Here is an 11,433-nt window from a genome sequence, read left to right as displayed (position 1 = left end):
TCTTTAGCTGCAGGCAGAAAAAATTCAATTACGAGGTAACCTATTTTTCAACTCCTCCATTGGTATTTACTTAATTTACTAAATCCAGCTCTCCCGCCCCCCGCGACGGAGGGAAGCCGTTTCCCGTCAGGCTAAGCCGAGCTGTGGGCTGCTGTGGGGTTTTTGTTGTTGTTTTAGTTCAGACGTTGAAGGCTGGAGACAAGGCGTCTGGGCTGGAAGCGCGTCAGCGAACGGCGCCTGGACGGGCGAGCGGGGCGACGGCGGCGTGAGGGTGGCGCGGGGTGAGGCCCGGCGCGGGGTGAGGCCCAGCGCGGAGGCTCTCAGCAAGGAGGAGGCTCTCAGCGAGGAGGACGTGGCGGAGCTGGGCGCCCCGCGGTGGGATGCTTGGGGTGCCCTGCCACCGGCTCCCTGTGCTGCGAGGGCCTGGCCCCTCGCTGTGGGGGCCTAAACCCCCCTGTGGGGCCTCACCCTGCTGTGGGGCCTGACACCCCCCCGTGGGGCCTGGCCCCCCGCTGTGGGGCCTGAATCCCCCTGTGGGGCCTCAACCTGCTATGGGGCCTCCCTCACCCCTGTGGGCCCTGACTCCACTGTGAGGCTCCTCTGTGGGGCCTGACCACCCCTGTGGGGCCTCACCCTGCTGTGGGGCCTGACATCCCCCCCCCCCATGGGGCCTGGGCCCCCACTGTGGTGCCTGAACCCCCCCCCATGGGGCCTGACCCCACTGTGGGCCCTGACCCCACTGTGGGGCTCCTCTGTGGGGCCTGACCACCCCTGTGGGGCCTCACCCCACTGTGGGGCCTGACCTCCCCACCCCCCCCGGGGCCTCACCCCACTGTGGGGCCTGAACCCCCTCCCTGGGGCCTGGCCCCGCTGTGGGGCAACGCTGTGGGGCCTCAACCCCCCTCCCCATGCAGCCTGATCTCCCTCCCCCGTGGGGCCTGATCCCCCCCGGGGGGCCTGATCCCCCCCCCCGTGGGGCACCGCCGGCCGCCCGGCAGCGCCGCCGCGCGCCGCCAGGCGCCGCCGTTGCTCCGAGCGGCCCCGCGTTCGGCGCGCGCAGCGCCCCCCTTCCCCCGCCCCCCTCTCTCCCTCCCCCGCCCCGCGCGCGGCCCCGGCCGCAGCGCCGAGCCCCGGGCGCGGGGGCGCGGCCTTCCGGCTCCCGCAGCCGCGCGGGAGGGGGGAGGGAGGGGGGGCGGCCCGCGCGGCCCCGCCCCGCCCCGCGCGGCGCTCCGCCAATCAGCGCGCGGCAGGCGGCGGTTTCAAGCGGCCCCTTCCCCCGCCCCCCGCCGCTGAGGGCCCGGCCCGGCCGCCCGCTCCCTCTCCTCGCTCCCTCCCTCCCTCCCTCCCTCCCTCTTTCCCTCTCTCCCTCTCTCCCGCGCCGCCGTCGGGCTCCGGGTTGGGAAGGCCGCGCCGCTGGGGAGCTGCACGCGGGTTTTTAAAAAAATAAAAATACCCAAATCCTTCTCAGCGGGGTTTCTGGCCTCGGGGCGGGGGCGCCGGGGTGGCGCGAGGGCCAAGCCGCTGAAATCCGGGGGGAAAATGGCGCGGGGCGCGATGCTGGCCGCCCCCTCGGGCTGGGTGCAGTGCGGCCTTGGGCAGAAAAGTGGTTTTTACCCTTTTTCCTACTTCCGTGAACGGCCGGTGTAGTGTAACACTGTATTTTTTACAGGAGGGACACCCCCAACCCCTCGATATATAATACCGTTTTATTAATTACTCAATTTAATCAATTAGGTGCGTGCGGCAGCCACAGGCAGGCTGCGACTTTCCCGCCGTGCCTGTGTGCGCCATAAAAAGCCTTGAAGCGCTGCTGCTTGCCCGTTTTTCGGGGAGCGCGAGGCCGGCGCGTTGGGCAAGGCCTTGCCGGGCTGCGGTGAGGACGGCGAAGCAGCCAGGGGCTTCATGGCCCACGCCAACATCAGCCCGGCAGCCTGTGCCGGGGCAAGCAGGCAGCGGGGGGACGCCAAGCCCAGCCTGGCCGTCCCCGCTCCGCTAGCCGAGCCGTGGGCACCTTCCGGGGTCTGCGGCGGCCAGGTGAGCTGCCCCGGCTCTGGGCCGGCAGCTGTCCGGTGGGTTTTGGCGTCTGCAGACACTGTCTGGAGCGGTTCCTCGCGGCGAGTTCATTGAAATGCAGTCCATGCAGAGCGTTCTCCACTGCCACTGATGTGTGGAAATCTCGCAGAACCAAGAATGTGTTTTCTCCCTGGTAGCTGGTCTTGGGGAAGACAAAAAAAACCTCCTTATTAGGAGTAATGGAAATTTTAGACGCCCAATGATACATGGTAGGTAACAAAGCAAAACGCATCCCCTTGCTACAACGCCACCAGCAAAAGCGCTGCTGTGTATTTTGCAGTCTAGCAATACTGCAAAATGAAGTTACTTTTGGGTGGGTGAGGCGGGATCAGGACAGCCCAATAAAGCCAAGCAGTGCTTTGCGCACGCGAGATGGCTGGCTGTTCAAGTGTGCCGTGGCACCATGGGGAAAGGAGGTTTGGGAGCTGCTGGAAGAATGGGGGGTGTTTGAGGCCCGTGAGCCCGGTGAGGAGAGCCCTCTCCTTCTTCCACGCCAGCTTCCTCGGCGGCACCAGGACCTCAGGTTTAAGGGGACGTCCCCAAAGCCCCCACGTGCCGCACAGCGCTTCGTAACGCTGCCCCATCCGGGCAAGGTTATCCGCCCGGATGTCCGTCCCGCCGTGTGTTTTGATTCCCACGAGTGCAGTTTAATTACTTTTGTTCGCTCTTCCACCAAAGGGGGAAGCCGGTGGTCAACCAGAACTGCGTGCGAGAGGAAGCAATCAGCAAAAAGTGATTTGAGGACGCCGTGTCCAGTATGAAATCAAGTCCGCTGATTAAAGAAGCCACAAAGTTTTGGTACAAAATGGGAAAGCATGGGGAAAAAGGTTTCAAACAGTCTTTAGGCCGTGGGGTTTGGCGTGGTGAAGCAGCAGCTTTCGGAGAAGGAATAAAAGAGTTGTGACAATCTAGGGAGAAAAAAAACTTAAAAATATCTGTAGTGTGGTCAAAATTAACTGGAGCTTGTAGCAAAGCAAGATTCTCTTACAGGAGCGTTGCCAGCAGCAGTAGCAGGTGTTTGGCAGGAGGAAGCTCCCCGAGAAGGGGTGAGTGATTCAGCATGCCTCACAGAAACGAGGGCTACACGACTTTCTGTCTCGTTTACCTGGCTGTAAAGTCAGCAGCACAGATCCGCAGCAGCAACGCGCAGCCCCGCGGGCGCCTGGCTGTGCCCGAGCACCGTGTCACTCCAGGGGCTTTCAGGGATTTTGTTTGCACCCAGGTGGTTTCCGTCTCCCCCCCCTCCCCCCGGCCCCTTCTGCAACAGGCAGCTCGGACCCACAGCGACTGCCCCACACCTTGCTCCCAGAGCTGGCTCTTCTGACAGTGCTAAGCCTAAGAGGGGATGTCAAGGCAAAATGCATACCTGGCCCGGTAAAACTTAGCATTAGCTGTTAAATAGACCCAAACATACCTGTAAAAACAAGGCAAAATTAAGGATGGATTTTTTTTTATTGTTGTTCCAGCAGAATACGCCTGTCACTCGCAAACAAGATCGATCCGCAGGGATCGGCACGTCGGCCAGTTCCGGCTCCCTCCCGGCGGGGTCCTGCGGAAGAACGGAGCGCTTCCCCCCGGGAGCCGCCGGCCGGTGCCCCGCAGCTGCCCAGCGTCCCCACGTTGGGGAGCGAGGAGGGACACGCTGGAAGGAGGGAGAGAAGAGGGGAGCCTCGCTCGAGAGGGCCGGGAAAAGCCTGATAACTACCCGAGCTGGGGAGCACTTTGGTATCGTAACTTATTCATGACCTGTCCTAACGTCAGAGCTGGCCCCACTTTGAGCGGGGGACGGGGCTAAGTGGTTCCCGAGGTCCTTCCAGCCAAAACACGGCGGCGCAGGTACCGGCTCCCCTTGCCCAGGGCTGCCTGGGCCCCCCAGGTGCAGAGCAGGGATTTGTCAATGTAGGGACACCCCAGCGCGCACACCACATCTTGGGTCCCCAAGGAGCTTTCTTGCCCTCGCCGCAGCCCATAAGGAGCCCGGCTCGCTTGGGCGAGCGAGGTGTCGCCTCGGTGATGCTACGCGGCTGTGAACTCCAGCAGCAAGCGCTGGAGGGCTGGTTTCTGCTCCCGCCTAACAGGGCAGCCGGGGTGTGGGGGGTCTGGCATCGCCAGGGGATATCACTAGTCCGAGCTACCGGCAATAAAATGCCTTGAATGATGCAGCAAAACAGACTGGAATCGCATGTCGAAATAAATCATCCATGGAAGCAGTGCACAGAGGAGGTGGTTTACTGCTATCTCTGCCTGCCTTTCAGATAAACCCTCCTTTTCCTCCTGCCTCCCTGCAGCTAACAAACCTTCAAAAATCTCAGAAAGATGGTGAGAGACAAGAGCAGGATACGGTCCCTCCTTTGGCCCCAGCGGCAGCTCCCCGGCAGCCCCGGGAGCCCGGGGCGCTCCTCGAAGGATGCCCTAGTGCCTGGGCTCTCCGAGGAGCCCGTTTTCCCATCTCCTCCCATCTCCCTTGGTTTCACCTTGTAGCATTTAATGCACAGAACTGCCAGGAGTGATAAAATGGCTGTCCCCCAAAATTTATGGAGTTTATCTGTGAATAACTCTTGGAGGTGAAGTGGCCGTTGAGCAGGGGAGGAGGAGCTGTTTATTTAGATATAAACTCCGCAGCGCAGGCAGGAGCACAGCCTGGGCGGCTTTCGCGGTGCGGCCGGGCGCCCGCGCGCGGGCCTGGGCATCCCTGCAGGGGCATCGCTGGGTCGGCGCTCGCCCCGACCCGCTTCCCCTACGCTGAATAATGCTGCCTGTCTACGCGGAGCCTCATTTCACATCCACAGCATGTTTATTAGGAGCGAAGTCATGAGGATGCTTTGGCACATATCAGTCGCTCCTGCAGAGCGTGTTTAGCACTATGGATATTACCGCTTTATCGGAGGACGGTGCTTCTGCATACATGCGCGTCCGGGATTTCTGCTGGGGCTTTGCCATGCTCTTTAGTCCCCATCCCCTCTCTCCGTTTCCACGGGGATCTTATTCTCTCCTTCTCCCCTGAAAAAGAGGTTTTATTGATCACCTATAGAGCAGCATCCAGGTGAATCGCAGATTAAGCCGAGCTCTCTGTAAGCCTCTCCCATTCCTCCTTCCACACTCCGCTGCAGTAACATCCATCATAAGTTTCTGAGGCTCTTCTAATTTTGGAGGCCTTTAGCAAATCAGACGCTGTTGCAGCCAAACAGGACTGCCAATGTTTCTTTCCGAAGCCGGTTTCACTCTCAAGGACTCTTCTCCATGGTTTGTTTCTCACAGCATGCTGCGAGGCTGTTACACCCAGCTCGTGGCCAGGGGAGTCCTCGCCACTGCAAGGATTGCGTGATGCATCGAGGGCAGCGAGACAGCCCAGCCCCGGGTGCAGTTCCCGCAGGAGCAGAGCCACGCAGCACGGAGAGCAGCCACGCTGTCTCCTGCCGTGTCTCCACCATCTGCCACGGCCGTGGCACGGAGCGGTGCTCCGGCAAGCCCCCGGTCACGCTGGAAGGGGCGGGTGGTTAGGATGGAGACTGGGATGACACAATTCCCAAGCATCCTCGCACGGCTGCCGTGCACACCCGGGGCTCGGTGAGCGCGGGGGACAGGGCTCTCCTCTGAGACAGGCGGGTGCCGAGGACCGGCCCTCGGCGCAGTCCCCGCGACATCGGCTGCCGCTGTTCACTCCGCTTACCCGTGACGCCGCTTTTCCCTCTGCCCTCCCTTCCCTCTTCCCCAGTCTTCTGGATATTTCATCTCCATAAATCACGAGCACTTCAGGGCAGGGGCTGTCTGCAGCTCGGCACCGCGCGGGAGCCGGCACAAGGGGCCCCATTCTCCACCGAGCCCCAGGCGCTACAGCAAAACACGGCCGGTAATTGGCACCGGTGTTAGGGGGGAGGCAGGAGGGGGTTGCCAAAAGGTGTGTTTTTACAGCAAGACGTGGATAAATGCAGGCGAGTTATTTCGTAAAAAGATCACAGCCAAAACAAGGCACGAAACCGAGGCTGACGCCCACCTCGGCATCCCCGGCCCCCCTCCGCCGTTGCCCTTTCCTGCCAAAACCCCTCGGGCGGAATCGGCTCCCGAAACAAGCAGCGAGGTCCCGGTTTCCAAAAAAGGCCCAACGCTTGGAGCAGCTGCGAAAGTGGCTTTTTCTGGCCAAAACGCAGGAGGGAATCCCACAGGCAAGGCATTAACTTCCACCGCGGTGGGGAACGGAGCGTCCCGGGAGGCGCCGAGGGGCAGGCTGTGCTCGGCCCCTTGGACCCACGCCCTGGGGGCTGCAGGCAGCCCAGCAGCCGGCCCGCACGCGCGCCCCGGGGCGAACCCCGCGAGCAAACCGCCGCGGCGGGGACACCCAGGGCTAGCGCGGGGGGAGCCGGTGGGAGCTCAGAGCTGTTCCCACATCCACCTCTGTTGTCCCATGGGGTGGCGGATGGGATCGGAGCGCAGGCTGACGCACGCCAGAAGGTGGGTCATGACCTAGAGCAGGAGCTGCCGTGCTCCACCCTTGGGCCCCAGAGGCAGCCTCTGAGCCGGAGGCTCCCCTTGAGCAGAGCCAATCACGGACCCCACCATGAGCTCGCTCCCCGCAAGCAGGGACCCATCATGATGTCATCCAGCCAAGCAGTGGCCAGACATTGCAGTGGTTTCTACTCCCACGCTTCAAAATCCACCTTATCAGCAGGGAGGCTGGCAGGAGAAAGCGCTTCACGCAAGCAATGAGCTCTTCCAAAAGCTGAACCCCACCTGCCGTAGGAGGCAGCTTGCCGCATCGGAGGCGTCACACCCCGAAGGCTGGCCGACTCCTCCAGTGCCTGCGACCAGCCTGGCTCGACCCTGATACCGTGACAGCCCACGGAGAGACCATCAGTGAAAGAGCCAAGCCTCTCCCCTTCCCTCCCAAGCCCTCCTGGCACGCTCGCAACTCAACACGGTGGCCATGATGTGTGAGTCAATGTGTTGTCCACAATGTGTGAGTCAACGCGTTGTCCATGACTCATGAGTCAACGTGTTGGCCACGACTCGCAAGTTAACGTGTTATCCCTAATCTTGACTATAAAGACCCTTTCTGAGGGCTAATCTCTGCTTAACACCAGTACGTTTCCCACTGTTCCCAGTTCAGGTCAGAGAAGCCCCTGAGTCCCCAGCAGAGGTGAAGGCATTTGTGGTCCCACGGCCTCCTCGTGCCGGAGAGCTCAGGAGATGCTGCTCAGAGGACACCTCGCTGCAGGAAAAGGGGACACGGGGCTGGGAACGGGCCGTACGGAGGTGATCCCTGGTGCGACGTCAGCGCCGGCATCAGGGCCAGCCGGCGGCAGGGGATTTCCCTGTCTCTCTGCCCTACGCTCTCGGCACCGAGCCCACCGTGCTCGGGGACCGTGGCCCAGCCGCTCCTCGCGGGCTGCCGGCAGCACCCTCCGGTGCATCGCTAAATCCACGTTTCCCTCCCTTCCCACGCCAGCCTCTCCCTTTCCGTTGTCAGGGAATCTTTAATGCAGCAGATCTGGCTGGATTTAGCCTGTAATTGTGATAATAGCTCTTCGGAGAAGAAAAGGACAGACAAGTCTGTGGAAAAACCAGAGCCGCCGAGGTCAGAGCGCTGGTAGGTGTTAGCGCTTTGAAAAACCCAATTGCTTCTTCAGTTAACCAGATTCAGGAAAATGAAGCTGAAGTGTGAAAAATGAAAGTGAAAAGATAGGAACCAACCCACGGCTATTTATTCTAAAAATACTGACCTAAATACTTAAGTGCATACATAAAAGTAGTTGCCTTTTCTTATTTCCTTTATGAAAATCTCTTGTTTTGGCTATTATTTTGCTCAGAAACCAAAAGCCGAGGTCTCTCAAAGACACTGAGAGCGTCTCCTAGCCTGGCACTCGTAAAGAGTTTTTGAGCAGACGTGGTGATATGCCCCAAACTCACCCAAAAGCCTGTAAAACAGCCGGGTTTAAGATTCATTCATTAACGTAACCGGCCCATGTGGTTAGCAGCACCCGTCTCTGATGTCCAAAGCTGCTCGGGCGGTGGCTTCGCCGCTTCTCACGGGGACGGGCGCGATGCGGGGACGAGGCTTGCGGCGCAGCGATGCCAGGAGAGCCCCGGCCGCAACGCCGAGGAGGGGCAGCCCGAGCCGTGCAGGCGGGGGCCGCGGCGGCCTCGTCTGCGGCGGGAGGGCACCGGAGCAGGTCTATTGTTCACACCTGGCCTATTGTTCTGGAAAGGGCTGGCAGCAGCGTTAGCAGCCGCGCAGCGTCCGCGGGACGGGGGCACCCCCCGGCCCCGTTGGCCTCACTTTGCGCTGGACTTTCCACTTTCTTGGCTGCAAATTTTCCGGGCTCGGTTTCTGTCTGAAGGTGACTTCTCTTTTTGCTCAGCCTTTCGGGGCTGGGGGGGTTTGGGTGGAGGAGCGCAGCGCAGGGGGAGGGGAGCGCCGGGCCGGGCTTTGCAAACAGCCCCACGGGAGGAAAAATAAAAAAAGGTTAGACAGAAACCTCCCCCGCGACGGCGACGACGTCCTGGCCGTAGCAGCCCGGCCGGCCCAGCGAGGCGCCTGTGGGGAGGCGCGGGAAGCTGGGGTGCCCCCGGCACATCTTTTCTTGACCCGGTTTCACTTTCTCCGAGCTGGGTGATGATGCCCCGGCCCGGCGGGGACATCACCGGGCTGGACGAAGCATCGCCACCCCGGCGGCGTCCCCCCACCCCGTCCACGGAGCAGCTATCCGCACGTCCTTCACGCGGACGCTTGCAGGGGCGCGCTAGGCGCAGCGGCAGAGGGATGGAGCAGCGCGGGAGTGCTGGGTCAGCAGCTCGCGCCGGCTCGGCGGGAGCACCGAGCCCTGCGGCGGCGGAGGGGGCACCACGCCTGGAGCAGGAGAGGGGAAAGCGCGCGGGGAGAAGCACAGCTCCCCGCTCTGAAGGTCGGGGAAGGAGTCCCAGCATCTCCGCGCAACAGAGTTACGGTGAAAGCTGGGCATTTTGCAAGAAAACACGGGTTTCAGATCACTTTATTGCTCTGAGTTTCAGTCCGGGAGTCTTTGGTCCCTGCTTAAGCGAAGGGTAAGATTAAAAGGTTTTTTCTTCAGGTGAGGAAAGGGCGCTGACTGCAGCCCCCAGGAGCTGGGGCGGCTTCGCCATTGGGAGGCCGGGCAGGTGAGCGGCCTCTGCTGTCACCCCACAGTGAGGAGAGAGCATTGGACGGCGTTGACGGGATCACCAAGACCCCCTTCCACCAAAGACCTGCCCTGCGCGATGCATTGGGGCTCTTCCACCAAATGAGCTCCTTCCTTGGCCAAAGCCACCAGCTCGGCCCCGTCCCAGCCTCCTTCGGGACGAGGAGCCCCGAAAACACCCCCAGCTTCCTCCCTGCTGCCGTCCTCCTCGGCTGCACGGCTTGGAGGAGGAGGGAGAGGACACCGAGGAAGCGCCTGCTGCTTGCAGCAACTTTTTGTCTGACATAAAGCTGTGGGAGGACAGGGGTCACTTGCAGGAGAGCTGCTTGGTGGACACATACGTACCGCTGTGGTAGGACCTGCAGCTCCAGGCCCACATGTCCATCTGCCCACCCGTGACGTCCCTCGGCCGGGGACGGAGACCCTGCAAGCGCTGCGGGTGCCGGGGGAGGGCGGCTGCTCCGAAACGCGGGGGTCACCCCGGCCCGGCACTGAGGAACGGCCCAGAAAAGCAGAGCTTCGGACTGCGACTCCCCTTAAGAAAAAACTCCTTTCTGCCAAAGCAGCCCGGGGAGGGGTGGCGAGCCCGCCGCGCTCTTAGCATGATTTATCAGGCGGCGACACATGGGAGCGCCCAGAGATAAGTGACTCAGCCCACGGACGGAGGGGCAGCGATACGACCCAGCGCTTCTGCCCGGCAGGGCCGGAGGCTGGAGGCCGGGCGCTGCGAGGGGCCGGACACCCCCTCTCCTAGGGCCTGGGCACGGTCCCGGGAAGAGGGGGTAGGAAACCGTTTCTGTCAAATTCCAACTATGTAGTGCACGCCGTTGGATTCCTGTCCGCTTTCTGACCCGGTTTCTAACCCCTGCCACCGCAGTGAGGTTGTGACCCGCAGCCCGAGAAGTGCTGATGCAGGCAACTGATAGCGCGGCTCGTCGGCAGTCGCTGCGGGATAATCGATAGCCACTCAGCGCCGATAACTCCCGCGCTGCCGGCCAGCGGCAAGGCCCTCGGCGCCCGCCAGCTCGCCCGGGTCTCCGGCATGCACGAACCGCCCTGGTGCTGCCGCGAAACCGGGGAGCGCGTCCTCGAGCGGGGCACGGGGCCTTGCGCCAGCACACCCGCTGGGTGCTCTGCTTTCCTTATTATTGAGGAAAAACCCCAAACGTCGCAGCCTCGCACAGGGGAGAAACCCCCGGGGTGGACGTGGAGGCCGCCCTACGCAGGCCTAGCACGAAGCCCCCGTGCAGGGAGCTGCTGGGAAGCGATGCCGCGCTTCACGTTCGCAGCCCAAATCTGTTTTGCAACAGCCTCCCGCGACGCTCCCACGTAGGCAAGCCTAAGCTAGCTTAGATAATGAAATGGGTTAAAGGAGACAGGAGGAGGGAGACGAGAGGAGCCAGCAACCGGTAGTAAATCAGGGAGAGAACAGGGTTACTTTAAATTCAAGGACTCGGTGGCAGGACGGGTTTGGTTTATGCCGGGAGGCTCCGGGTTTAAAGGCTGGTTTGGAGAGCCAGAAACTCGGCTCAGCTCGGCTCCCGGCCTGTTTGCGGCCCTGGGCCCTGCCGCTTTCCTCCCCCTGCTCCATCCCGCGTCACGGGGATCAAGCACAGGCAGGGACCCGATCCCGGCGGGGCCACAGCGACGGCCCGGGCAACAAAACACGGCGGGGAGCGGCGTCTCGGGGCAGCCGGCGGAGGCAGGAAGGTGCCGCCAACCGCGAGCTCTGGTGGACACGGCCACCACCGGCCTGGATGCTGGGATGCCCCAGCCTTCGGCACAGGTTTAGCGGCAGCCCAAACTCACTGATTAAACCCCTCATCGGAGCCACTGAACGCCAGTCAGAAGAAATGAATCCCGTCTTTTATTAGCTGCTGTTCGAAGCCCCGCCTGGCATCTCGTCCTCGGCTCCCGTCTCCTCCCGGGAAGGAAGAAGGACGCGTGCGGGAAGAGCGAGGGCACGCAGATGGCCGCGGGGATGATTCAGGGGCTCAGGAGCGAGCTGCGGCTCGGGCGTGCTCCTGGGGGGGAGGCACCTCTTCCGCGAGCTAGGCAGCATCCCAAAAATCCCGATTAACGGGAGGGGAACGGGGCCCGGCTGACGCGGGGCACTGGGCTCTCCCCACCGGCGCATCCGCATAGGCTCGCTCTTCTGCAAGAGGCTCACTGACTACTTCCAGTTTTGGGTGTTTTTATATTTTTTTCC

At 62.0% G+C, this 11,433-nt stretch overlaps 1 long non-coding RNA gene across 1 annotated transcript; it reads left to right on the top strand.

The window, feature by feature from the left end:
• Nucleotides 1-1,347: 1,347 nt before the first annotated feature.
• Nucleotides 1,348-4,293, top strand: LOC112986469 (uncharacterized). Its single transcript, XR_003260026.2, has 3 exons — nt 1,348-2,282; nt 2,752-2,871; nt 3,543-4,293. It is a non-coding gene; the product is annotated as an uncharacterized LOC112986469 (long non-coding RNA).
• Nucleotides 4,294-11,433: the final 7,140 nt, after the last annotated feature.

This window comes from Dromaius novaehollandiae, chromosome 8, assembly GCF_036370855.1.
Source record: "Dromaius novaehollandiae isolate bDroNov1 chromosome 8, bDroNov1.hap1, whole genome shotgun sequence".
NCBI classification, from domain to species: Eukaryota; Metazoa; Chordata; class Aves; order Casuariiformes; family Dromaiidae; genus Dromaius; species Dromaius novaehollandiae.
The sequence above is the reverse complement of the archived record's forward strand: the minus strand, read 5'-3'. Positions and strand labels throughout refer to the sequence as shown.